The sequence below is a fragment of the Lampetra planeri genome, chromosome 30, assembly GCF_965212315.1.
Source record: "Lampetra planeri chromosome 30, kcLamPlan1.2.h2, whole genome shotgun sequence".
NCBI lineage: Eukaryota > Metazoa > Chordata > Hyperoartia > Petromyzontiformes > Petromyzontidae > Lampetra > Lampetra planeri.
The window spans coordinates 11,851,595-11,877,949 of NC_136136.1; the positions used below are offsets into that span (position 1 = coordinate 11,851,595).

At 49.5% G+C, this 26,355-nt stretch overlaps 1 protein-coding gene across 24 annotated transcripts in view; it reads right to left on the bottom strand.

Moving 5' to 3' along the window:
• Positions 1-26,355, bottom strand: part of FUT8 (fucosyltransferase 8) — a 388,964-nt gene that overhangs the window by 69,657 nt on the left and 292,952 nt on the right. For all 24 annotated transcript variants that reach the window (XM_078608817.1, XM_078608813.1, XM_078608810.1 and 21 more), the window contains one exon: positions 17,886-17,928. The gene's annotated coding sequence lies outside the window, so the exon portion shown is untranslated. The remainder of the gene's footprint in view (positions 1-17,885; positions 17,929-26,355) is intronic.

The following is a 26,355-nucleotide window of genomic DNA, read 5'->3' on the forward strand; positions in this document are numbered from 1 at the left end:
CGGTGAAGATGGCGATGATGATAATGATGATGGCGATGATGGTGGGTATTGCGGTGGTGATGATGATGATGCGTCAATGTAAGCAATGTAAGCTTTGTACGCAATGTAAGCTTTGTACGCAATGTAAATCCCACGCAAGCTTTATTATCAATTGAACATTCAAACAAATAAAAATCAAGATACTACAATTACTCCAAATAAATTAAATAAGCAGACGATACGCCTCCTTAACATCCCATTGGCCACACGGCCGTCTGGTGCGTGTGATCTAAGCAGCACTTGTTCAACACAAGGAAACTCTGGACCGGTTTCCACATTCAGTGTCGCGTCAGCAGCCGGGCTCTTGCTTGAACCCGGTCACACAACTCTTTCCGATTCTTCCCTCCCATCGCTTGTTTCTGGAATTCTCTCCCATAATCATCATCATCCCTCTTATGATAATAATAATAACCTTATTCTTGGTTCTTTCGGTAAAGTCACGTAGAAGGGAAGTAATAAAATAATAAAAATAAAACAGATACAATTCTCACGACGTTTCGGCCACAACACAAGCAGCCGTCCTCAGGTGAAGAACAAGGCTGTCGGAAAGACGGCGTCCTAATGTGCTCAAATTCAAGAAAAGTGTAAACTCTTATCGATTACAACCACGATAGTGCTGCGGCTTATTGCTGGCTGCTTAATATGTCTGGGCCTCTGCTCAGCAAATGTGTTTACATTTTCATTAACAAAAATCCTATTAACCACAATATCACAGACAAGCGGCCACTAAGAAGTCTGCTTTGTCACGCATTATCGGGTTCCATTTGACCCTTGCGCGTGGAAATACAGACACACGTCCGGAAGCGAGGTGCCCAACGTCAAGGTCTGATAGCCACTCGAGGGCTTCAGGAAAAACTTCCTGTGGCCTTGATATTCCTCCTCCTCCGTCGGAGCAGCATGGACCACGGTGCGTTATCTCACCGGTCCGCAGTTTGGGCTGCACGGCCACAGTCGCCCCGCCGTGGGCCCAGCAGCATTGTGGCGTTAAGCCACAAGGCTGCTTATCTACGGGGGGGGGGTCCCACCTTGACAGCGAACGAGCGAGGCTCTGCTGTGATACTCGTAACCGGCACACGCTGCTCTCTGACGTCACGTCGCCCCCACACCCCCCCCCCCCCCCCCGATGAAATGTGCTCCGATTCAACGCAGCTTGCCACAAATGAACCGCAAAACCACCTTGTTGATCTCGTCGAGGAGCATCAACCATCACGCGAACTCCGGTCTTCCTCGCAGCAGCAGCGGCGGCTTTTGGTTAGTCGTCGGATAAGGACGGTCAACGCATCGCGTGCTTTCAGATGCGCTTCCAAGGCCGTCTGGAACGGTCTTCGTTCTGATATTAGGAAGCCACGGGAGCTATGCACTTTTAAATCATCATCTAGATTCAAAACTCATTCATTTAAAACTTCTTTTCGTGTTTAGTTTGTTGTCCTTCCCTCGCACCTTCGATGAGCATGGTTGGCTTCGTACGGTGCAAAATAAGAAGTTCAACATACGTGTACGTACATAGAGCACGCCGCAATGACTACAAACGCAAACACTACGACGTCGAACTCACTTTGGCGCGCCAATACGCATTATAGAACGCCACCTTCGAGGATTACTTCTTTAACAATCGACATTATTTAAATAACCGACATCCCCGGCAAGCCCGGGGCAAATCGAGGTTTGCGAGGTAAATTTTCACGGCACTCGACGGTCACCCCATGTGGAATTTTGATCGTCAAGGCAGGCAGCCGTTTGCTCAACGTCTTCCCCCCCCCCACCCCAAAGCTATGTTACTGGTTAATCTTCCAGAAAATTAAACGCAAAGATCAAAGATCCGCCCGGTGCACTTCTGGTCATCGCAGCCGATTGTGAAGTTGATTGGGGCTCTTAGGCTCCGGCGCTTGATTGACGACGACTCGAAAACGCCGGGTGGGTGAACGACATGGGGCGTCTCGCCGCCACCACCGCCCGCTTAAAATATTCCGAGAGCGTTCCACCAAAACCCTCTTTGGGCGGCCACCGGCTCCGCGAGGCGGCGCGTCGTAATTTTTCCAATCATTTTCGATCCTTTGACGTTGCCCACTTACACCGGGAGCGCCAGGCAACTGTTATCGGAAACCACTCTACACCCCCGCCTCCGAATGCTCGGCTGTTCGCACCCTCGTAGACGAGGCGTGTGCGACCCCCCCCCCCCCCGTGCGAGGAGGCGGGAAGGCCCCGTGCGTAACGATGAAAGACGGTCCCTACGCACGTGACGCTCGGCATGCGGCAGAAATGATCGTGGAGGCCACTGAGCGCAGATCACTCGAGTGGCTGGCACATCAACGTCTCGCGCACGCTGCTGCTGCCGCTCCTGCTGCTGCTGCTACTCCTGCTGCTGCTACTCCTGCTGCTGCTAATAGGGCGACGCCGCGACGGATGAACAATTAAATCGCCAAATCGGCAGGCAAACAGCGACGTGGTGTGTTGAGAACATTAGAGGTCCTTGGATTTAAATTACGGTATCGTCCTGTACGTTTATGAATACGAATGTTAAATCATGCACAGCATTAATGCACAAGCGACAGAGCCATAAATTACTCCACCCGGGGACAGACACACAGCAACACACACAGATACACACAGCACACACACGACAGCTACACACAGCGGCAGTGACACACACAGCAACAGTGACACACACACAGCACCCACAGCAACACACTGCGATAGCACCACACAGCACACACAGTGACAGCTACACACACAGTGACAGCTGACAGCTACACACCCTACCAGGTACTCATTTAAGACTGATTGCCTTAGGGGAGGCCCAGAACCGGTTCAAATATCCGCCACTGTTATTGGTCGTGATCTGGAATTGAACCCAGGCCGCATCAATTGGTTAGAGCACACTACGCTAACCATTGCGCCACCACTCCCCACTATGCATATGTAGTGACATCGGGGATGTCACTGTGTGGTGCCGGCCCAGGAGGGCCGTGGCGTGCGATGTCCCCACATCGCGGACAGCGCCGGGTGGGTTGCTGTGTGATGACAGCTCTAGCACAGCACGGCGTGCGATGCACCGTCATTGCGTACACCCCGTAGGCGTGTGTAGTACCAGCCCTAGCGGGGCTTGGTGAGCGCTGGGATAGCGCGGGCACCACACACAGCGTGTAGTGGCGGCTCCCACCAGGGGGAGTGGGAGCGTGCCAGCCCAGGGACAGGGTTGCCCCGGGCCATGGCACTCTGGTTGACCCCGTAGACACGTGATCCGGAGTGTCCACAGAGAGAGCCCCAGGTGGGGGGGGGGGGGGGGGCTAGGGGTTGATCACGTGTCCAGGGAGAGCTCTCGAGAGGGATCGAGAGGGAGCTAGAACGCTCGCGAAGGCGGGCGGGGGCCTTGGGCGGAGCCGGCCCCGACCCGGGAGGATATAAGGTGGGTCCCTGAGGGGGACCGGGGTCGCTTCGTTCTACAAGCTGGAAGCTCCATGTCCTACGTCTTAAGAGGCACCAACACGTGGCCGGGACCCGAGTGAGGGTCCGACCCTTCATAGCTGTAACTCCTGTGTGTAGTGTAGTTAGCTGGGTGGTCACCACCCCAGGCTGGATCTGGTAAAGGGGCGTGTTCCAATAAATTTGTCGCCTCTGAAGAATAACGTCTGCGACTCAGTTGGACTCACTACACATACATAGACAGCCACACAAAAAAAGACAAAGATCCCACATGTAGCCTTAATAGACTGTTGGGGCAAGTGCTGTTAGCGTGCACCTGCGAAGGGCGGCACGGCACACGAGGGGGTTGGGTAGCCAGCACCACACCCAACCGCCTTTGTCTCCCTTGTGGCGATGTTTACACATCACACCGGGTGCTCATTTGGGGCTAAGTCGACCTAGGGGAGGCCCAGGACCGGTTCAGATAATCATCACCGGTGTTGGCTGCGAGTGGGAATCGAACTCGGATCGCCGGGTTCGTAGCGCAGTGCGCTAACCATGACACTATCGCTCCCCACACAGCCACACACACACACAGCTCTACGCAGGTACAGCTACACACACAGTGACAGCTACACACAGTGACAGTGACACACACACAGTGACAGTTACACACACAGCGCACACACAGTGACAGATACACACACACAGTGACAGCTACACACACAGCAACACACACACAGCAACACACACACAGCACACACACGACAGCTACACAGACAGTGACACACACAGTGACAGTGACACACACAGCACACACACGACAGCTACAGCTGGACCAAATGCCCTTTTCTGGGTTCCAATTGCGTCGATGTGGACATGCGCACAAGTTACCGGGGGCTTGTTTTTTTTAAATCCACGAATCGAGAAGAAGTCACGTCTCGTAATCCAATTTAACGAGGGGAGATGAGAGAGAAAGAGAGACGAAAAGGGCAACTCCGTCAAAAAAAACCCACGTGGTGTCTGCAACCGCTTCTTCTCGCGGACGGCCCGTGGGAGGCGACAGCTGCCAAACGCCCCAGAGGGAGATGAGGCGTTGGCCACCACCACCACGGTCCAAGACCAAGAAATAATACAGAGAGGACACGAAAGTGAAAAAGATAAAAACGTGTCTCTACTTTGTACCCACCTGTTAAATTATACACGTGTCAGAAGAGAAGGCTCTGGGGTCTACCCACGATGCTATAACCACGATGCTGTATGCCTTGTAAATGTAAATTATTATGATTATATAACCACGACCCACGATTCTCTACCCACGATGCTGTACCCACGATTCTGTAACCACGATGCTGTAACCACGATGCTGTGACCACGATGATGTCACCACGATGCTGTGACCACGATGATGCACCCACGATGCTGTCACCACGATGATGTCACCACGATGATGTACCCACGATGCTGTCACCACGATGATGTACCCACGATGCTGTCACCACGATGATGTACCCACGATGCTGTCACCACGATGATGTACCCACGATGCTACACCCATGTAAGAGACCCAAGCCAGCACTGTCAGAAAGTCAAAGATTGAATCCTCCACTACCGTCCGCTGTCATGTGCAGGAGGTCCAGCAATAGGCTAGCAGTGGCAACCGCAACCATCACCCATTGTCATCACTCAGCGAAGTAAAACTTAACCGTGAATCTAACATATGTGTAGTGACTGGGAATGTCACTGTGTGGTGCCGGGCCTGCAAGGCCACGGCGGGATGTCTACTGTTGTGGGTGTAGTACCAGCCCTAGTGGGGGCTTGGGTGAGCGCTGGTTAAGCGCGGTGGCTGCGTGCAGTGCGGGCTCCCGTTGAGAGAGCGAGACAGTGTCAGCCAGCTGGGGTTACGTTGGGGGCATGATACTCTGGCTGACCTGGGAACATGTGACTGGATGATACTGGAGGGGGGGCACCGGTGGAGAGGGCCAATGGGTGGTCACATGGTCCGGGAAGAACTCTCGGGAGCCTTCGGGTAAGGGTGAGAGATCGAGGTGGGCGGGGCGAGAGGCGGAGCCAGCCCCAGCCCGGCCCGATATAAGGGGGGGGGGGGTGGCCTGAGAGGGGCTCGGAGTTCTTACTGTTGGAGAGGCAGGAGATCCACGTCAAGCTTGAAGAAGCCTCCAGCCACACGGTCCGGGATCCAGCTTGTGGTCCGGACTGGGATAGTGGAACCGCGTCGAGTTCCGCCGTAGCGTGGTGAGTTGGGTGGTCACCACCCGAGGGTATGTTGTGTTAATAGCCCTGGAATATGTTGTGTTAATAGCCTGGAGTATGTTGTGCTAATAGTTTAATAAAACGTGCTGCTTCCTAAGACAACATCTGCGACTCAGTTGGACTCACTACATATGTACTTATATTCTCCGCAGAGACGCTAGGTTGTGTTTTGTATGATAGTTTCAGATGTGTACGATGACAGTCGTTCGTAACAAACCACATAAATGTAATCCATTTGTGAATGGAGGATGTGACTGAACTGCTATAAATAGGGCCCTGGTCTGTGCTGTCCACCACAAATCCGGATCCTGCTGTCAGACCCAGGGTGGAGGAGCACTCAGCTGCTTCCTCACTGTCCCAGAGAGCAGAGTGAAGCGGCCAGGGTGACTGATGATCCAGCGCTGATTCCCTTCAGTCATTACCCACCGGCTGTCAGTCGCCTCCTTATCACTCTTCTATTGGCACTTCTACCATTGTTACTACTACCATGGTTACCGTTCGTATCAACCACGACACTGCAGGTCACAACAACACACTTACCGGCTCACACGCTCACCTACTCAACAACAACCGCCATTCGCCACTAAGTGGCGGTGACATTACCACGACGCCTGTGCCAGACTATGTGCACCTTGAGGCCACGTGAAGTGTCGAACGCCCACTGGCAGGAGGTCACGGGACAGACCCAGGTGCCACAGGTTGACTGACTGAGATGACTGGCTGATGCACCACCTGTGCCCCCTACTGTGCCAACTAGATGTGCTTTAGTCACCCGGCGCTCCGCTCGTTGTTGTGAGCGTCTCTACTCCCCCCTCCGTTGCTGTTGGAGGGCGACTGCCTTCAACTGCCCAGTAGCGTCCTTCAAGAGCCTCCTCCACAGAGTCCGATCTTGACACCGCTGGTACCAGTCATCGGCAAGTCCACTCAGCTCCACATCTTCCTGTACCACATCACTCCATCTCTTCTCTAGCCCGTGCCGCACCTGTTTAGCCTCCTCTATCTGGCTGAACAAAAGCTGTTTAGGCATGTGGTGGCTGGGCATGCGGGCTACATGACGTAGCCAATGCAGCCTTGCCTGCTGGGGGAGCTCACCAATGGGACTTTGTCCACATCTTTCAAGGATTTGTGAATTCCTCACACAATCCAGCCTGGTTAAACCCAGGATGGATCGTAGGCAGGCCAGCCTAAATGTTTCTAACCAGCGAAGATGTTCCATTAGGGGGGGTCCACGTTTCGCAAGCGTAGAGAAGGGAGGGAATGACCGTGGCCGAGAAGACCTGAAGCTTCGTGCGGATCGACAGACCAGGTAGTTTCCACACAGCGTTACACAACTGATGAAAAGATAATGTCGCTCGACTGATTCGGAGTGAGACCGCTGCTGTCATCCGGAGCCGGTCATGAGCACACTGCCCAGGTATGGGAAACTCTCCACTCTCTCCACAACTGCCCCATCACCAATTAGGAGTTGTGGGGGTGGAGTGTCTGATGGTACAAAATACCCAGGCAGGTGTTTAGTTTTGTTGGGGCTGATGGTAACTCCAACCTCTTAGCGGCAAGCTCCAGGTTCAGCAGCAGCGCCTCCAACTCCTCCTCTGAGTGAGCAGCAATTACCAGATCATTGGCATACATAACATGGTTGAGCAATAGGGAGCCATCCCTTGACCACACCCGGGCATCGATCAGCCTCCCATTGTATCTGTACCAGATGGAAATTCCTCCAGTACAGCTATTGAAGGCTTCACGAACTACGTGATCTAAATAGATGTTAAATAACGTGGGAGCCAGAGGACATCCCTGTCGTACCCCAAAGTGAACAGGGAATGGTTCCGACTCCCGGCCACGTAGATTTACCATCATGAAGTTCCTTAATGAACGTTCGTCTTCGGTGGGGGCATAAGTAACCACGGCCACCACTCCTCGCCTCTGGTTGATGGGAAGACGAGCCCAAAGTAGAAGAACAGCCACTCCCTGTTGTTTGGCAGTCTCCTGCCCCGAATAGAGGACTGTCCACCCCTCAAGGTGGCAGGAGCCAGAACCTGTCCACCGGACCGCGTGAATACCACAGAGATCCAGGCGGTACCGGTCCAGCTCCCGACAGAGGAGTGGCAGCCTCTCCTCCGCAGGGAGTGTTCGAACATTCCACGTGGCCATCCGTAGTGGCTTTTTGTTGTTTCTGGAGGAGCCCCGAGGGTATTCAGTCTCCTGGCTCCGCCAAATGGGGTTTGGCCAGGAGAAGTCATGAAGTCCTGTCCCCCCAGGGCCTCCGGCACAAGCTTAATAAATGTTTTACCTCGGAGTTTAGTGGTAGTTAAATTGAAGGTCGAGGGGTTACCAGCCCCTCGCACCCGTCCAGAGCCCCCATTTGGCCGCTGTGGTGGTTACATACACCATGAAAGGGAAAGGCCAATCTAAATTGGCCCTCCCCCCATGGCACTGCCCACCACAACGTTGCCGTCCGGCACCACGAGGAGGTAGGGTGTTGTTTTTGCCTACACACACTCACCCACATACACTCACCCATGCACCTACCCACACACCCACCACACTACAAGTCACTACACTTCTCTTTCTGCTTCTCCCCTCGCACTGATCCACTTTAGAATGTCCTCTCATCGTCTCTAATTCCCCAAGTTCTCACAATAACCTTGCTGACAATTCAAGACACTTGTTAACGCCCCTCATCTATGGTGACTGACGGTGCCGTTTGCTGCTTGGCCACTGGGCCTCTGGGCTGTGCCCAGCAACGGTGTCAAGGCAAGAGATGTGGCTAAGGCAGAGGTCAGAATCAGAATCTGAATATGTAGTCATCCTGGAGGAATCCGATGAGCTATAAAGCTCTTTTTCACAGATATCCAGTAAGAACGTTACAACAAACAGTACAACACACGATAGGGCAAAGTCCAAGAAAGGTAAACAAATCACTCAAACACATACAAACTAAACCATCCCTATCCTACCAAAGGTCCACTGAGGTATTAACTTATTTTTCAGACTTGACCGGGCCACACATGATAGCTCAACAAAGTGGCCCATCATATGAACATTTATAGCAGCAAAAATAATCTCAATGCATGTTTCTAAATGTGGAGGTAATAGCTCCCCACCGCACACAACTAAGCCCCCCTCAGCTCCTCTCCCCACTCGGTTTGCCTGAGGTTCATCATCTAAGCATGAGCAGCGCCTCGACTTACACACGCCAAGCCTGCTCCAACGCCAACCCAACAACAACCAAAATTCAGCTTATAAGTTCCAAATTAAAATTTGTAAAACCATCCGAGGACTCAGGTTTAGGAGGATCACAGTCTCGTTCACAAGAGAAACCTAGGTCATGAAGACAAAATATACAACAGAAACCACAAAGTAGACAGAAATCAGCACAAACAAATCAACCACGGGTACCGCGATCACGCAAACATGTCCAAGAGGAAACACCGCCAACGTGGCGTCTACGTGCACACCGAGCGCAATCGCCAGAAACCTACTGGATCTGCGTGCACGGCGTTGGTAACGCTGTACCGTCGTACGACAAGAGCGCCGGGCGCGGCGCGAGAAATCAATTGCCGTGTCGTCATCGGAGCACAACGCGCCGTCCGTGGTGTCGCGACAAACGGCAGCGCGGACGTGCGGCGCCGTCGTCGGTGCACGGCCCGAGAGCACAGCCGCCGCACAAGCGTGCCGTGGCCCCCGCGAGCGTGCCGTGGCCCCCGCGAGCATCATCCCGACGGGCCACGAGCGTTATACACGATGAGCGGCTTCGCGGCAGGTCCCACCGGAAGGAACTGATCTGGATCATCTCGGGAGGCAACAGATGCTGCTGCACGGACACTGTAAGGATGACCAATGGGCGAGCGTCTTGGGTTCATGACAATAAACCCCTCCTCCTTGTGCTCTGTGCAACTTGTGCAATGCTCAAAGACAAAATTTCAACTTGTGCAGTTGGGCCCATTGCCCAAGTCAATTACCACAGTCATGTTTACCGATGTCAGCTTCACGCGTGATTAACATTGCTTATGACTTGCGTACGGCAGGGCTCAAGTTGCGTCAATTTTGAGACGGCAATGGAATTGCAAACACCATCGTCGTCAGCAGTTTCCACGCGTACAACAAAAATAAAGATAAACCTCACGTTATTTGTGCGCACAAAACCAATAAACAAACATGACTGCAATTAATTCAGCATTCGTTTCTTTAAATGCACCATCAATCAATCAGTAAATTGTCAATTAAATCTAATAAGCGTTTGTATTTAAATCAATTCGTCAATGCTGAGCAACTGCAATTCCAAGGTCCTGACTCGTTGCACATCTCTTGAAGCGATTCATCGCTGTTCTGGCAGACCAGGGGACTTTTTTTCTCCATGGTTGCCGAGCAGAGGCCCAAAGGCCAAAAAACATCAATTTGTTCAGCAACAAACAGCACTGTCAAGATGTAACAGTTCACCCAGAGTTAATATATAAGCTTCAAACTAGATTCGAAGCTTTCGTGACTGCAGGAATTACTCTTTGGTTCTTTCGGTAAAGTCGCGTAGAAAATAAAATAATAATAGAATACGACGTTTCAGTTGCAACACAAGCAGCCATCATCAGGTAAGAATGAATGATGAAACACAGACGCGGGAACAGCATAGGCAGACACACATGCAGAGAGAGACACACATAAAGACACACCGAGCGAGACACTCACCAAGACAAACAGAAGGACAACGACTCTGTGCCGAGGCCTTAAATAGAGAGGGGGGGGGGGGAGGGGCCGGGGCAGAGAGAGGTCTGCGGAGGCGGACCAAAACGAGGGGACCAGCAGACAGACGAGGGGAGCAGTGTGGAATTCTGGACCACAGTGGCCGGAGGAGAGACAATGGTTTGTGTTGCATTGCATCACACTTCTTAGTTTGACTAAATTTGCTTTCTCGAACTTTAGATTTTCTTGCTCTAAACCATTGTCTCTCCTCCGGCCACTCTGGTCCGGAATTCCACACTGCTCCCTCCTTGTCCCTGGTCCCACATCCCCAGTCCTCTCTTGTCTTGGTGTCTGTATCGCTCGGTGTGTCTTTGTATGTGCCTCTCTCTGCATGTGTGTCTGCCTGTGTTGTTTCCGTGTCTGTGTTTCATCGTTCATTCTTACCTGATGATGGTTGCTTGTGTTGCAACTGGAACGTCGTATTATATTATTATTTTATTTTATTGTCTACGTGACTTTATAGAAGTGTAGTATTGTAAATTACGGCGGGAGACCACTTGACGGGTAGCACACTTTATTAACACTTGTCTTGCCACAATAACACGTGTGGTCACTACAGCTCACGCTACACGTTCCACCCAACACGTGTGGTTTACTACAGCTCACGCTACACGTTCCACCCGGCTACACACCCACAGGCATTCCAGCCCCGTAGCATCCGGGGGAACCTACAGACCCACCCCAGCTTGGGTATGGGTCACGACCACTGGGTCCCGCGGCCTGGCCCTCACACGGACGTCCGGCCCCGGGTCCCAAGGTCCCGCCTCTGAGCCACACAGGGTCCCGGTCCTTACAAGGACAGCGGGACTAGGTGTCTCAGGGCCCTATCTCTTCCTCCTCCGTCTTCCGTCTTCACTGGTCACCAACTCCGAGCGCCCGCGCGCACCGCCTTATATAGCCCTCCGCTCCCGAGGAGACGGAGCCTATGCGGACCGCGATGTGAGCACCCACCCTAGTCGACCAATCACCACGCGCTGCCACACGATCCCTTTTTCCAGCTTGTGTCAGCGCACACAACCAATCACCACGCGCTGCCACACGATCCATCACTGTCAGCGCGCGTCACCACTACACAGCCAATCACCACGCGCTGCCCCACGATCCCTACTGCCAGCGCGTATCACCCCTACAGAAGCTTCATCGCTTAAATGAGCATCGAGTCGGGGGAATCATCTCCCCTTTACAGCGGTGGGAATCCCACATTCCTATGGCTGAGGCAAGTCCATCCCACAGGACAACCCACTTTTGACAACCCCATAAATTAGTACTCATTTTAACGACCTCGGGGGGATGATGGGCGGAGCCGTGCCGGTCTGGCGCTGCCACTGCGGTGTCGCTATGGCAACGCAGCGGTACCCCCCCCCCCCCGCCTCAGGGACAGTGCTCATTTGTTCCTCAGACGGAGCGTGTCGGTGACCACTGGACATGCGATTAATGTATCATCCCCACGTGTACACGGCGGGGCGGGAAGGCCCCCCCCCCACCCCCGCGTGGCGCTGCCTCTCAGCGCTTTGCTGGACTCACACAGCTGGAGGGAACGGCGGCGACCACCACTCCCGCGCCCTCCCACCGACACCGACACCACGGCACATGGCTATCGTGCCAGGGCCCCGTGAGTAGGGCCCCATCCTTAGGGCCCCGTGAACCCCGCAAGCCTCGCTCAGGCCCCGTGTGTTACACTTCACACGTGAAATGCGGGATAAATTGCTTCTGTAGTGTTGTGATTCATCAAAGAAGCCTCGAGATAAACAGCATTACAATGTGTTCTCCATCAATAATAAATGTTCTTATGCAAGAAAGTTGTGCACAATGAAATCCGAACGGTGTTTATTGCAAACTTTTCGCAAACTGTGGCAAGAAACTTCTAAGAATGCGATCGTAATTCCTTTTCCATCACAACTAAAGTGATGTCATATTTTAAGTCCCAAAAGTCATCGGGTGATATTGAATAACACCCGATCACAAAACATTCGGAGATAATTATGTTTGCTACATTACTTCTGGTGTGGAGTGGCCTTACATCGGTTTGCACAAAGCTCAATTAACCTGGCAACCTGAGTTTGGTTGCTGGCAACAGCGAACACCGGCAGCAAGTGACTATCAACACCAAGGCGGCATCGTGGCCAAAGCCATTGAAGCCACCACCACACATCGCTGCCAACGCTCCCCTCCACCCTGCGCCAGAGCCCACAGACGCTGCACAGGAGAAGCGCAGCAACCTCTAAGATCTGCCATGGCAGCCTAATCACAAAATCTGCTCTTAAGGCTCGTACAGAGACCGATAGACTCAGACAAACCTATAGTCTCACACAGAGACCCACAGACTCACACAGAGACCCACAGACTTAGAGACCCAGACTTGCACAGAAACCCACAGACTGAGATAGAGACCCACAGACTCACACAGAGAACCACAGACTCGTACAGAGACCCATAGATCTGCCCTGACTGTCTCATCCTAACATCCCTTGGCCTCCGGACTCATGGAAACCGTGCTGATGCCGGTCATGGCAATCAGACCTCCCCCGTCCTGCATGTACGTCCCACCTGGCGGCAGCAGCTTTTGTTGGATCAAATCCTCAAATCATTGGGTATTGACTTAAAAAAAATTAAAGCCAACACTCAACAGTTGGCAAACACGTTGGGTTTGAAAACAATTATAATTACAGTAGCCCGATTTTTTGTTTCAATTTAAAGCTTTCGTGACTGCAGGGATTCATATTCTTGGTTCTTTCGTTCTACGTGACTTTACCGAAAGAACCACGAATATAATTTTTTGTTGTTTTCCAAATATTTTACCTGCGAAAATCCCTTCAAGTGGAACATTTCATTGGCACGCGTGTCCAGGCACAAGCGGCAAATGAACGGCCGCACACGAATCGTACCCAAAACTACTCTTCACCTACACACTCGCGCACAGTGCAGTGCACCGATACGGTTCATCGTTGCTTCTAACACACGACGGTGCACAGCTGCTACTGCTGCCGCCGTCTCTCGCGGCATAATGTCACTTGATTTCTGTCGGGCTGCTGCATGGCGGACAATCTCTGTCAAGTGTGACCGGCCACTCTAAATGAAGGTGGATGGAAATGGATGCAATTTCTAAATCTGATGGCTTGACAATAGCCACGCTTCAAAAGCTTCCGTGATGAAAAAGCAGTCCCTCTGACTGGCCGTCGCAGCACTACTTGCCTGGTTATTTTCTTTCCCGCGTTTACTATGTGAGCTCAGTTTTCACTGTGGAACTTTTTTAAATTGCCCATCGGATGGAATATGGTGCGCGCCACGGTGGCGAAGATTGTTAACGACCTCGCCGGGTACACAGGAGGTCGTAGGTTCGGTCCCGACCCTGCTGCCTGCTGTATATTTGGAGCTTGCAATTTCTCCCCGTGGTCACGTGGATTTCTCTCCAGGTCCTCCGGTTATTCCCTCCACATTTAGAAACATGCGTTTAGAGGATTTGGCTGCTATACATTTCCACGTGATAAGCCACTTCGATGAGCTATCATTTGTGGCCAGGTCGCTTCTGAAAAAGAGCTACAGTCGTTCAGTTGGCCTTGCCTGGTAAAATAAAAAGTTTAATTTACAGTTCATTTGAAATTAACAATAATTGACTGGTGCAATTTTTTAAATAATTATTATTATTATATAAACGCTACAGGAACCACCATCTGATGTGAGCGTGTGTAGAAGGTACGCCGAGCATGACACATTTTGTTTGCCTGCCCAGAAACCCTGGGGAGGCTACCCTGGGGGGTTACCCCGGAGGCCACCCCGGGGGCTACCCCGGGTAGCTCACGGCGTCCAGGGCTCCGCGTTATCCAGCCAAGGCTTCGGTCCGTTTGCTCCTGCTGCGAGCGAGGCTCTGCTTAAAGTGTGCGTCCCCAAGGTGATGCCTTCAACACTTTTTAACCGATCCTATAACCAGGCTCAGCAAGGCAATTTCAAAGCTATTAAGGTCCCCTTCGCTTCGTCTTGCTCAATACCGTTTTGTACTCGGGGCAGAAACGGCATTGTTAGGGATGGGTAATGCAGACATCCTGACTGTGAGGAATTAACCAACGAGCTCCTGAGCCTCAGCTCAACACGATTACGCATTAACTCATGTTAGCTCACGGTAACTTAATGATTTCCGGCTCAAATGAGCATTGGGGCACCTGTGCTCATCTCTGGTTTACAGCCCTGAGCCAGTGGCGGAAATTCCACATTTCTATAACAGGGAAGTGACCGTTGCCTGGGAAACCAATGATGACTTCCCCAAAAAAGTGGTACAAATTTTCCCCCACGCCGGTGGGTATACAATGGTCCGAGTCAACACCGGACCACGACTTGAACTCGCAAAAAACTTTCCGATGTGAGAGCCGCTTGCTCTCGTGCTAAGTCGGCCGGCCGCGTTGCTAGTTTTCGAGGTGAACGTGGGAACGGCGAGTGTCGTGGCACCTCAGTGGGAATGATGCATCGTTGGCGGTTTACTTTCGGAGCAGAAAACTCGTTTTGAGTCACTGCCGTTGACCTGATGCACCGAGACATTTCACTGGGCGCTTTGACCTCCCATGGAAGGCAATTTACACAATGGCTGCTCGACGTGCTCCGTGCCAGACAATGCCTATTATTCTAAGAATACTCGGGAGAAAGTGTTAAAAAAATCAAACGCTAAAATACTGAACAATATTTTACTGACAATAGAAATAGGAACAATGACATGCCAATTTGCATTTTAATTCATGAATACGGAAATGTACCTCCCAGCAGGCCCCTGTTACGAGTGGCCACTAAACAGCATCTTGTATTTATTCTATTTATCAAAATATTTCACCTGTAAAAAAAATAATCCCTCGAGATTTGGACGTCTCGTTTTGCAAAGACGTCTAGAATTAAATTCATACATTTTGTGCGCAATGTAATTTTTTTAACTGTAATTACTGAATGTTGAATGACAACATTTACTCACTAATATATTTATCAATAGCATATCACACCCAAGGAAATACTCAATGCCAATAACGTATATATATTTATTTATATATTTTAACTGCTGCTGAGCACAGGCCCAATGCCTAAAGCGTCAAAGCAGCCAGCAACATTATAACAGATAACACACGTGTGTTTTCTCAGCGTAAACCCATCGCAAATATAAGCAGTCTCTTCTCCTATAACGCGGTGGTAGTTGTGTTCCTGAAGAACACGACGTTATGGAAATATCACGTTACAATAACAACCACTGATCCAATGGAAGGTAGGAGGTTTTAAAAACACCAACATGGCTGACCTTTTTCATGATAATTAGTGATGTCATTTTGATTTTTACGTGTTCTTTTATAATGACCTTGTTTAAGTTAGATAATATGATTTTTTTTTTTAAAGCATGAAAATTAGTTTTAAAAAATGCGTGCTCCAGTGTTAGTCGCGAAGCCACTCATTTTAGATACATTTAACAAAGTTGTATGCAAGGCGAGACAACTAATATAGGGTATAGCACAGTCCACAATAACACGTGAGATGCGTACGCAGGCTGAACACAGACTGAGACGCGTGGGTAACATCTTGAGGCATCCAGCAGCATCCCAATGCCTTGTACGACGCTACGCCGAGGCAGCCGTACGACCGCTTATTCCTACTCGCGTGACGTAGTTATGTTCACTTATTCGCGTTATATATCCAATTCACATACGCGTTGTGTTCCCTGATACATTCATCAAGTTACATCAATTTGCGTTACGAAAACAAGCACTACAGTAGAACGGACCGTTTAACTGGTAGCAATGCTCGATATTCGTGGTACACGCAACACACCACGCTGTCAGGCTTTAAAAATATAAAAATCAAGTCCTTGAAATGAGCAAAGTTTTCATAACCACTTCGGAAGAGCGACGATGATGGGAGGAGGGAATGCCAAGTGCAGCAGCGCGAGGGAAGAAGCAGAAAGAGACGTGTTGTGACCTGCAGCGGGGCAAATGAGTGGGTGAGTGAGTGGGTGAGTGAGTGGGTGAGTGAGTGGGTGAGTGGGTGGGTGAGTGAGTGGGTGAGTGAGCGAGTGGGTGGGTGAGTGGGTGAGTGGGTGGGTGGGTGAGTGAGTCGGTGAGTGGGTGAATGAGTGGGTGAGTGAGTGGGCGATTGAGTGGGTGTGTATTAGACAAAACAGCCAGTCTTGTAGACAGAGTCCCCGGAATGGGTGGGAGAATCGATGAGCAAAGTTCATGGGAACAGTAACCACGGCAGTAGTAGCGATAGAAGAGTGATAGGGAGGCGACTAACAGCCGGTGGGAGAGTGAATGAAGCGAATTATCGAGTGCTGGATCGTCAGTCACCCTGGCTGCTTCACTCTGAATTATATCCGGGGCAGTGAGAAATAAACTGAGTGCTCCACCCAGGTTATGAATGATCTGTGGTGAGATGTTAACTACCTCGCCTGGTATGCAGGAGGTTGTGGGTTCGATCCCGACCCGGACGCCAGCTGTATATTTGGAGTTTGCATGTTTCTCTCCCCGTGGTCGTGTGGATTTTTCTCTGCTTTTCCCCTCCACATTTAGAGACATGCGTTGCCAGTATTTGGCTGCTATACATGTCCACACGATACGCCACTTCATTGAGCTATCATTTGTAGCCAGGTCGCTTCTGAAAAAGAGCTACATAGCTCAGTGAACCTTAACTGGTAAAAATAAAAATGTCAAAGAGTTTTTGTATTGTTTAGTTTATACAAGTAGGAACAATATGTCCCACACTGCCCACCAGGGATTTTTTGTATGTCTGACTGTCTGTCACGCATAAATATATATATAATATAAACAGCTCTTTGATTGGTGGAGACCTACTGCCGGGTACGGAGAGGGGAGGTGCCTAAGGGAGGAGGGTCAGAGGAGGGGCCTAAGGAAGGGAGAAGTCAGGAGAGGGGCCTGAGGGGGGGGGGTCAGAGGAGGGGCCTGAGGGAGGTGGGGTCAGGGGAGGGGCCTAAGGATATGGGAGGTGGTCAGGGGAGGGGCCTAAGGAAGGGGGGGGGGGTCAGCGGAAGGGCCTGAGGGAGGGGGGGGGGTAAGGGGAGGGGCCTAAGCAAGGGGGAGGGGCCAATAGTTAAGGGGGCTGGCTACCTGGCTGGCTACCTGGCTGGCTGCCTGGCTACCTCAAGTCAAGTTATCTTGTTATACAGGTAGGAACAACAGGTTCCACACTGCCCACCAGGGATTATTTGTCTGTCTGTCGTGTATATTTGTCTGTCGTGCACGAATGTGCTGTCCAACCAAGTTCCTACCTGCCCACTCCGAAGGAACATGTGCCAGTTCGCTCGGGTTTTTGCAGCCAATGGCAACTTACATGCTGCTAAGACGGGACACGGTCGGTCATAAGAAACCAGGATGGGCGTGGGGCCACTCAAACAAGCACCTGGGCATCAGAGAGAGAACATCGCAGACAGTGGCACACAGAGAGAGAGAGCAGCTCACCTCTGAATTGGAGTGATCGCACCTCAAACGTTCGGCAAGCCGCCTGTAACAACAGAAGAAAAAGCAACGCTTAGTGTGAAATCTATCATTCAGCTGCCCACATGGGGCATTTGCGGGCCACGAAACATCTGACATTTACATGCAAATTACAGATTAACATGCTAATCTCTAGCAATACAATGGCTGCCTCTTCAGCACCAAAGTCGTGAGGTTATCAGGCTCTCCGATCTTACACTTACATGCAAATTCCATCTCTAGCCCCGCCCACTTACCCTTGGGTTGCACCCATCTCAAACCTCTATAACCTCCTGCTTCAGCAGCTCTCCCGCTATATTTCTCCTGCCTCAGCAGTTCTCCTGCTGTATTTTTTCACCTGAAGACGATTGCTTGTGTTGCGACCGAAACATCGCAATTTTTAATAACTTTTCTATCTACGTGACTTTACCAAAAGACCCAAAGAGTATGAAACATTGCAAGTTATTCCTTTTTCATAACACTCTCATGACTAGCGGTGGTGAAGTAAATTAAGTGGTAATTCATGAGATTATCGATGCACGCTGACGGTCATGTGACTCGGCATCGCCGTGCCACGTGACTCGTCTGTCACGGCCCACCACAACAAAAGACCCAGGTATCGGCCATGGTTACAGCCACCGTAAGGCAGTCGTCACCAGTTTGAACCATTTTAGATAATTACTACTACGAGCCAAGAATGTATGTTTGTGTGTAACGCGCGTGACGTCACTCCACATTCCGCACCCCCTGTCATTAATATTCACGAGTGGGTGGATTTTTACACTCGCGCAGGTCGAGCGGAAATAAAAAAAAATGCTAATTCGCTTCAAGTTTCACGTTTCTTTATTGAAAGTGAATCTAATAAATTATTATACGAAGCAACAAAGTGGATTGGTGTCTTTATTTATTTCTTCAGCACTTGAGACAAAAGGTAAGTCTAATTTATGCTTCTACATTATGGTAAAAGACATTTCTCGGTGATTTTCCAGATATTGTATCGAATTCCAATTAATCTCGACCCCAGCGACCGAAAGCAGAAGAGAATAAAGTATCAGAGCAGTGAATTTGAACAAATTAAAGGTGAGTTAAATACAGTGCTACAGCCACATGAAGTGAGGTGTTTGATGACTTCGTTTTGTGCCAGATTCACTGCCATTAATACAGTGCTACAGTGAAATGCTGTCAAGTGTTTGATCACGTACTCTTGTGCAAGATTCACTGCCATTAAATTTACACAAGATACAATTATACTCTGCTCAATTTTTTCGTAAATATTACAGCTTCGGTCCTAGGACGGGATAAAGGCAAGTAATGAATGTACACACAAAGCATAAACAGTTCGTGTACAAATCAGTTATTTGGTAATGCTGCTACTGACAGTGGTGCAAAAAGTTGGGTAGAATAACAACTGAACGCATTCCTCAATGACAGTGTGGCATCATAAATAAAATAGGCAACGGCTACCTTTCTTTGACTGCAGTGTCATTGACAAATGTGACTTTTTAAATCGATGAAAAAAAGATATATAAACACAGCGGCTGAGCAGAGGCCCAAAGGTTCCAAACGTTGTGATTAATCAGTTTATCTTATCTTAATGTAATTTATATTGCGCCTGAATCAAGGTGCTTTACAGATAATTAAGGAGGGTACGATGCGTGTGAACGTGACAGTGGAGGTGAGGTGAATGAAATAGATGAGAGGAAGCAATGGGTGGCCAATCTGTGATGCGTGAGTTTGGTGAAAGCGAAATTGATGACGGTAAATGATGATGAACGGGTTGAATGAGTGGGGAATGAGTGATAGCCATGTAATGAGAATATGAAGATGGAACAGTAACGGTGGTGGTGGTTATGAGGATTAAGGGGGGGTGGTCGTGGGGGTGAGCAAGAGAACAAGTTTTGAGTGAGGAGCGGAGGCTCGTGAGCGAAGGTGACCACTTAATGTGGAGGGGGATGTTTGTTCCAGTGAAGGGGGAGGGCGAGAAGAGAGAGAGACCGACAGCGTGGATTGAGCACAAGGAGGAGGAGGAAAAGAGAGAGACAGCAAAGATTGAGAATTGAAGCAGGGTTTACAAAATAATGCCAAAACAAGAATTTACGTATTTCGGTCTTTGCAAAGAAATGCCACTGATAATAAAGCATCTCCCACACACTTTGCCTTTTTATCATTTCTTGTTCATGGATGTTGGATCCATGCAGTGTGATGTATCGCAGAATAACGTCCAATCGAGATGACGGTGTAAACATCACAGACGCATGAAGTTATGACCATCACACCGAGTGACAAGAGCGCGACCGTGACACCCAAGCTGCAAGACCACAACGTGGCTGGCGTTGGGAGGCGCCGTGTCCGCACTGTTTGACTCTCCTTGCCACAGCTGCTGCTGCTGCTGTTCGGTTTAACAGCGCGTGAATGCCAGCAATAATCCTCATTCTTTGTTACGCCTGGGGGCTCCCGCTCGGATACGTGGCCAATCCGTCAAGTTATTTTTGGGTCCCAAATACAACAAATGGCATAATCAAAGGTCCGCACAGATATGTCTGAGAACCATTCGCTGCACTGCGTTCTAGAGACCACCTCTTCGGCATGCAGGTGGGTGTCTGACCTACGCAAACGTGTGTGGCCTGTAACCGTCCGCACGGCATGGCCTAGCGCAGCAGCAGCGTCAGCTGAAAACACTCGCAAAGTGATTTGATGCTCAATATGCAGCAAGGCGCTGGTGCTCATCTTCCATTTACAGCCCTGAAGGCAAGTGAGTGGGGAGAAAAAACAATCCACATCCCTATGGCAAGGGCGAGTCTCTCCAGAGGACAACCACCGTTGACTTCCATCACAAAGCGGTACTCCCCCCCCCAAACGAGGACGTGAACCCACGACCTCCCGAATGCGAGCAACTTTTATTCCACGATGGCACGGCATCTGTCGCAGGAGCGAACGTGGGAATTTTACCGGAGAGGAACTCAACTTTATCGGCCTTTTAAGGTCGAGTTGCAGAATATTCAGTGATTAAGTAAAAAAAAAAGCAATGTGCACAGAAGAGTAGGTCTGCGATAGCAGGGGCCGCCAGGACCTGTCGTGTGATTTATGATATGATTCAAATGTCCCATGTGCTTTTGTAAAGGGCACATCACTTATAACACAACAGATTATACCACGGGCAATTGGTGGTTCATATACTCCCGGGAAACACAATGCTTCGTACCATAGTCCTCACCGAGCTTCATGCTTTTAGCTTTAAACATATTTATCCTAAGCTGCTTTGAATTTAATGAACAAATAAGGGCATAAATAACTTTAAACACAATTTATCATAAACCAATATGCAATTATTCTTGTTCTTTTATCGCTTTGGTCCTGCATCTCAATTAGCTATTGTAACTGGTTGGATGCACTAAGAGCGCTTTAAAATACTAAATATTTTTCCAGAGTAAGCGGCACTAAATTACAAACCCATTTAAACAGAAAGAGTTGGCAGCACTTTCCAATGCATCCTGGCAAGGCCGCACGCCCGTGCGTGCGGTCTCAGCTGCTGCAACCATCGAGTGGCACACACCACGCGTAAACAAAGCGGCGGGGGAAAGCTCAAGGCTTAACTTAATTAATGTGCGGCGAGGCGGCGTCGTAATGTATGTATGTTGAACTTCTTTCGCACTCATAATAGAAGCTTTTGGGTTAGATCGCGTAAATATATAAACGTGTCATTAAAACCCGACACCACCCGACACAGCCAACTAGTAAGGGCTGTCACGTAAGCAGAACGTGGCCAATTCGTCACTAGTACAGCACACCAATGTGTTGGAGAGCCAAGCCACAACATTTACAATCCGAGTATGTTTCGCCAGTAATTACAACTAGCTTCATCAGGTGACAGCCAGATTTGTGGAGAAGTCCACCTGTTTCATTCCTTGGCACTGTACGTAGCCAACCGTGCTAAGCCGGAAGGACACATTCTTAAACTCAAAAGAAGTAAAAAAAAAGCGAGTTTTCAATCTAGATGATGATTTAAAAGTGCATAGCTCAAGTGGCTTCCTAATATCGGTAGGAAGAGAACGTTCCAGACGGCCGCAGAAGCATATCTGAAAGCGCACGATGCGGTGACCGTCTTTGTTCATCGACGAACCAAAAGCCGCTGCGAGGATGATCACTGGAGTGTGCGTGATGGTTTATGCTCCTTGTCGAGATCAGCGAGGTATCGTGGTTCATTTGTGGCGAGCACTTTGTGTGTAATGAGTGCGACCTCACAATGCATTCGTTCGGCAACCGGAAGTCAATACAGCTCGGCGAGCACTGGACGGACATGGTTACATCTTGCAGTAGCCGTCACGACACGTGCCACTGATAAGAGCGGTACAAGCATTCTCTCCATCCCAATGACATACGACACGGCCTCCGCGGAGACTCTAAGCCGTCTTTGAGCGTGGGGGCCTCCACCAACAAAGTGAGATTTTATCTCCACGCTCGTGAGTAATTATTATGCAATTAACGCCATAAACCATCTTCTTAGAAGGTGCCAAACAAACACAGCGTGCATATTTAAACTATAAAAGATAAATGTATAATAGTCACCGCGATATCATGCAAAGGCACTACTTCTTAATGAATTCATGATATGCAGCCGCAGGGTGCAACTTAAACTGCAGGATGTTTAGCAAAATAAGTTATTGTCGATTTTTTTTTTGTCGGGCGTGCCGGATGAAAATGTAATGCGACACATTAAATGTTATACAGTGACGTTGGTATATTTCTCATGGGCCAGGATTCTGTAATCCTCTGATGAGAAGAGAACCTCTCCACCATTAAGAATCGTAATGTTATCAACTCCATATTCCGGTGCTGGATGATGGCGCAGGAAAACAATCCTCGTGTAGTTTGTGACGTTATGAGAAGACACAATGGGTGTGGGAGCGCTGGGAGAGGTGGTCTCGGGCTTGGAGCTTCCAAACTTTTGAGCCTGCGTGTCAGGCCCAAAACATTCTCTCTCAAAGCAGCTTTTGTCAATTATTTCCTTCCTTGTTTTCTTCTCATGGTCATGGTTTTGGTACTCCAGACCCATAACGTTGTCTTCACGTGGGTTTTCGTAACAAACATTACATCGTTTTGGTGCTGTTTACAGCCTTGAGCTAGTGATGCAACTTCCACATTCCTATAGGGGGGGGAGGGTGAACATTAATTAGACAAACTGCTCCCGACAAAGTGTTTTCTCTATTTTGTCGACGCCGCATGGATGATGGGCTAAATAAACCCCAAATGTGGATTTGAAACTCGCAACTTTCAGATAGCGAGCCGCTTGCTCCTCGACGCACTACAGAGAAGGAACGCTCAACTAAGATGACAAAAGCGATATTGTCAGCTGTGTCCAAACATCCGTGTTTTTATCCGCCACGTGTTTTTTTTTTTCGCAGCAGGCACACTGCACGCACCTTTAATGCTTCTTAAGTACGACAAAGGTCAGTTATTTTTTTCCTCCAATACTTTGGGAATTGAAATTTCACACATGTCTAACTGTGCCAAACTCCTGTCATCTGAGATTTAAGTCTTTATTGACATCACCGCGTGCAATTGTACCATAAAGCACACGGGCAGAGCTCTCCACTTCGTTAGCAACATTAAACGGAGCCTCTACAGCCCAGCATATATTTACTCACAGAAGCAAATGTTTCTTGAGTCCCATGCACCCCCCCGCCCCGTAAAATCCCACCACACTAAGCGCGCCATTGCTTAATAAAGTACTCTTCGCTACACTCCTACAAAGGTTACGAAACGCGGCGCTGTCAAAATGTAGTTTAAACTTCATATCAGTTCATAATCATATCAGTTGCCAAGCTCTCCGCCGAAATGACATTGCCGTGAAGGTTACGGGCACATCCCTCCCACCAGAACACCGCGCACTGCATTGTACCCGAACAGCTGCATAAAAATTACGCCATTCCTTCCTACGATGGGCAGTGTCAAACAGTGTTCCCCCCACTTTAAAAAAACGACAAGGGACAAAACAACCGGCAATTTTCGCGCCGCTCTGCATCTTCAAAGATGTGTCTTGGGGAAAATATAGCGCATCAGAGGTCCCCCACACACCCACACGACTCTCCCCTGACACTTGTCGGTCGGCCACGCCGACTCGTCGTGCGGTAGATGCAGACGCTCCGCTCGCCCCGCGATATATCCGCGACACGGCTCTGAGGAACGCCCCTTTGCGAGAGGGAAACTATCACGGTCTGGGTGCCGTCACCCGGCAGCCACCCTGGGCAGGGTGGTGGTTATGGTGGTGGCGAAGATGATAATGCTGCCGAGTTGAGATATGTTCCTGCACTTTGTGAAATCTGAGCTGAGATTTCCACCAGAGAGTCGTCTGACTGCGTGCACACATCTTGAAATGTGGCTTCTCTGCAGCAGAATAACGCAGGAGCTTTATATGCGTTTTCTGATGTCTGGTCATCAGCTTGACTGGATGGTGGTCAATTATTAACAAAATACACAAGCGGACAGTACGACTCCTTCCCATATCTGTCCCTCCACGTATAAAATACAAGTAATTGTACACATCCCATCAGCCACAAGACCTTCCGGCAGTCCATCATTTCAGCAACTTTGGCTCAACACAAGTAGATGCTTGAACATATAGATGCTGAAAAATGAATTCCAAGCCCGTTTAATATTCGATAGACGTGTTCACGTTTCCATATTTTGTAAAGGTATACCTCTCAGAGAATAATATACTAACACACTCGCTCATTGGGAGGTCAAAACATATTTTTTTGGTTCATCTAAGTGAATGCCAAAAAATATGATTGTAACAGGGGATATACGAATTCTGGATGAATTCTGAAATAGTCACCGTGAGTTGAATACTCTTGCGGCTGAGCCGTCTGCGCTGTGTCCAAGCGTGAGCCGGGTTAATCGTGGGCGCGCGATCCCGACGGCCGGCCTCCGTTTCCACGACCGCTCCCCCCCAACACCCCCCACCACCCCCCCCCCCCCAACCTGCACAATCACGGAACTCTGCACCGCCCTCCGTTCTCGACGTCCGCGTTCAACATCAGCTCAACTCCCCACGTACGTCTTTGCGGCCGATGTTAACAATTCCTCATCGTTCGTTGGGTTAGGCCACGTAAGGATCCGACCTACTTCCCATCGTAAGACCGTGCCCCACCATCCGGACACAGCCAAAGGCATTCTTCAATTCTCGCGCGGTTTTGCAACCGCTGAGCAACGCGCCGATGACGATTGGTGCGGCTCGCCACTTAGAACTGCGCAAAGCGTCTCTCGGGGCATAATCCAGTAAGCCAGAACAACCGCGTCACCTAACCCCGCTTCTTGAAGAGGCGTCATATCATTTGGTTGCGAGAAATGTTCCTCAACTAACAAGCAGGAATAAATCACTAAGGAGTGGCTCGTTAAACGCTCGAACACTGCGTGACAACACAAATTTGTTTGGCTACGTCGGGTGGCGGAGGGTCTTACAACACATAGCATTACGTGGCCAAATCCATTTTTTACGCAAATTCGCTTTAAATTTGACGTTTCTTTATGATCAAATAAATAATTCTATGCAGCAACAAAGTGCTTTTGCTGTCTCTATGTATTTCTTCAGCACTTGAAACAAAAGGGAAGTCAAATTTTTGCTTTTAAATTATTATATATAAATTTCTCCGTGATTGTCCAGACATTGTATCGAATTCAAATTCATTTCAACCCCAGCGAGTGAAAGCAGAAGAAAATAAAGTATCAGAGCAGTGATTTTTTACTAATTGAAGGTCAGTTAAATACAGTGCTACAGTGACATGAAGTGACGTGTTTTATGACGTAGTTTTGTGCAAGAATCACTGCCATTAATACAGTGCTACAGTGAAATTCAGTGAAGTGTTCAAAATATCGTATACCGAGAAATCTTCCCAAGTCCTTAAGTTCATTTTTTTTAAGTTAAGAAAAATGTATTTACGTGCACCAATTCCTAAAAAAATGTACAATCACACAATATTACAGCTTCCGTCCGAGGACGGGCAAAAAGCTAGTGGACAAAGATTTAGTTTTTGCTTTCAATCTTGTTCTAAAATATAACAACATCAACAACAAAGTGTATCTCAAGGCAGGGTGCACAACGGGGTGTATGGGCATTAACGGGGTGTATGGGCATTAGCGGGGTAATGGGCGCTAGCGACGAGGGCGTCTCGCAGGATGTTCAATGAGTACACAGCATAGCGGGGGAACGGACACTTAGCCACATGACTAATGCACGTATGGAAAGGAGCGAAGATGCTTTACAGAAACAGCAGTTAACATTGCGCCGTGTTCAATTGGCTGTCGTCCCTGGAATGGCACAGGAGTGCTGCGGTGGCGATGTGTTAACTATATCGCTGAGTAAACAAGAGGTCGTGGGTTTGATCCTGACCATGACGCACGCTGTATATTTCGATATTGCATGTTCTTCCCGTGGTCGCGTGGATTTTTCTCCGGG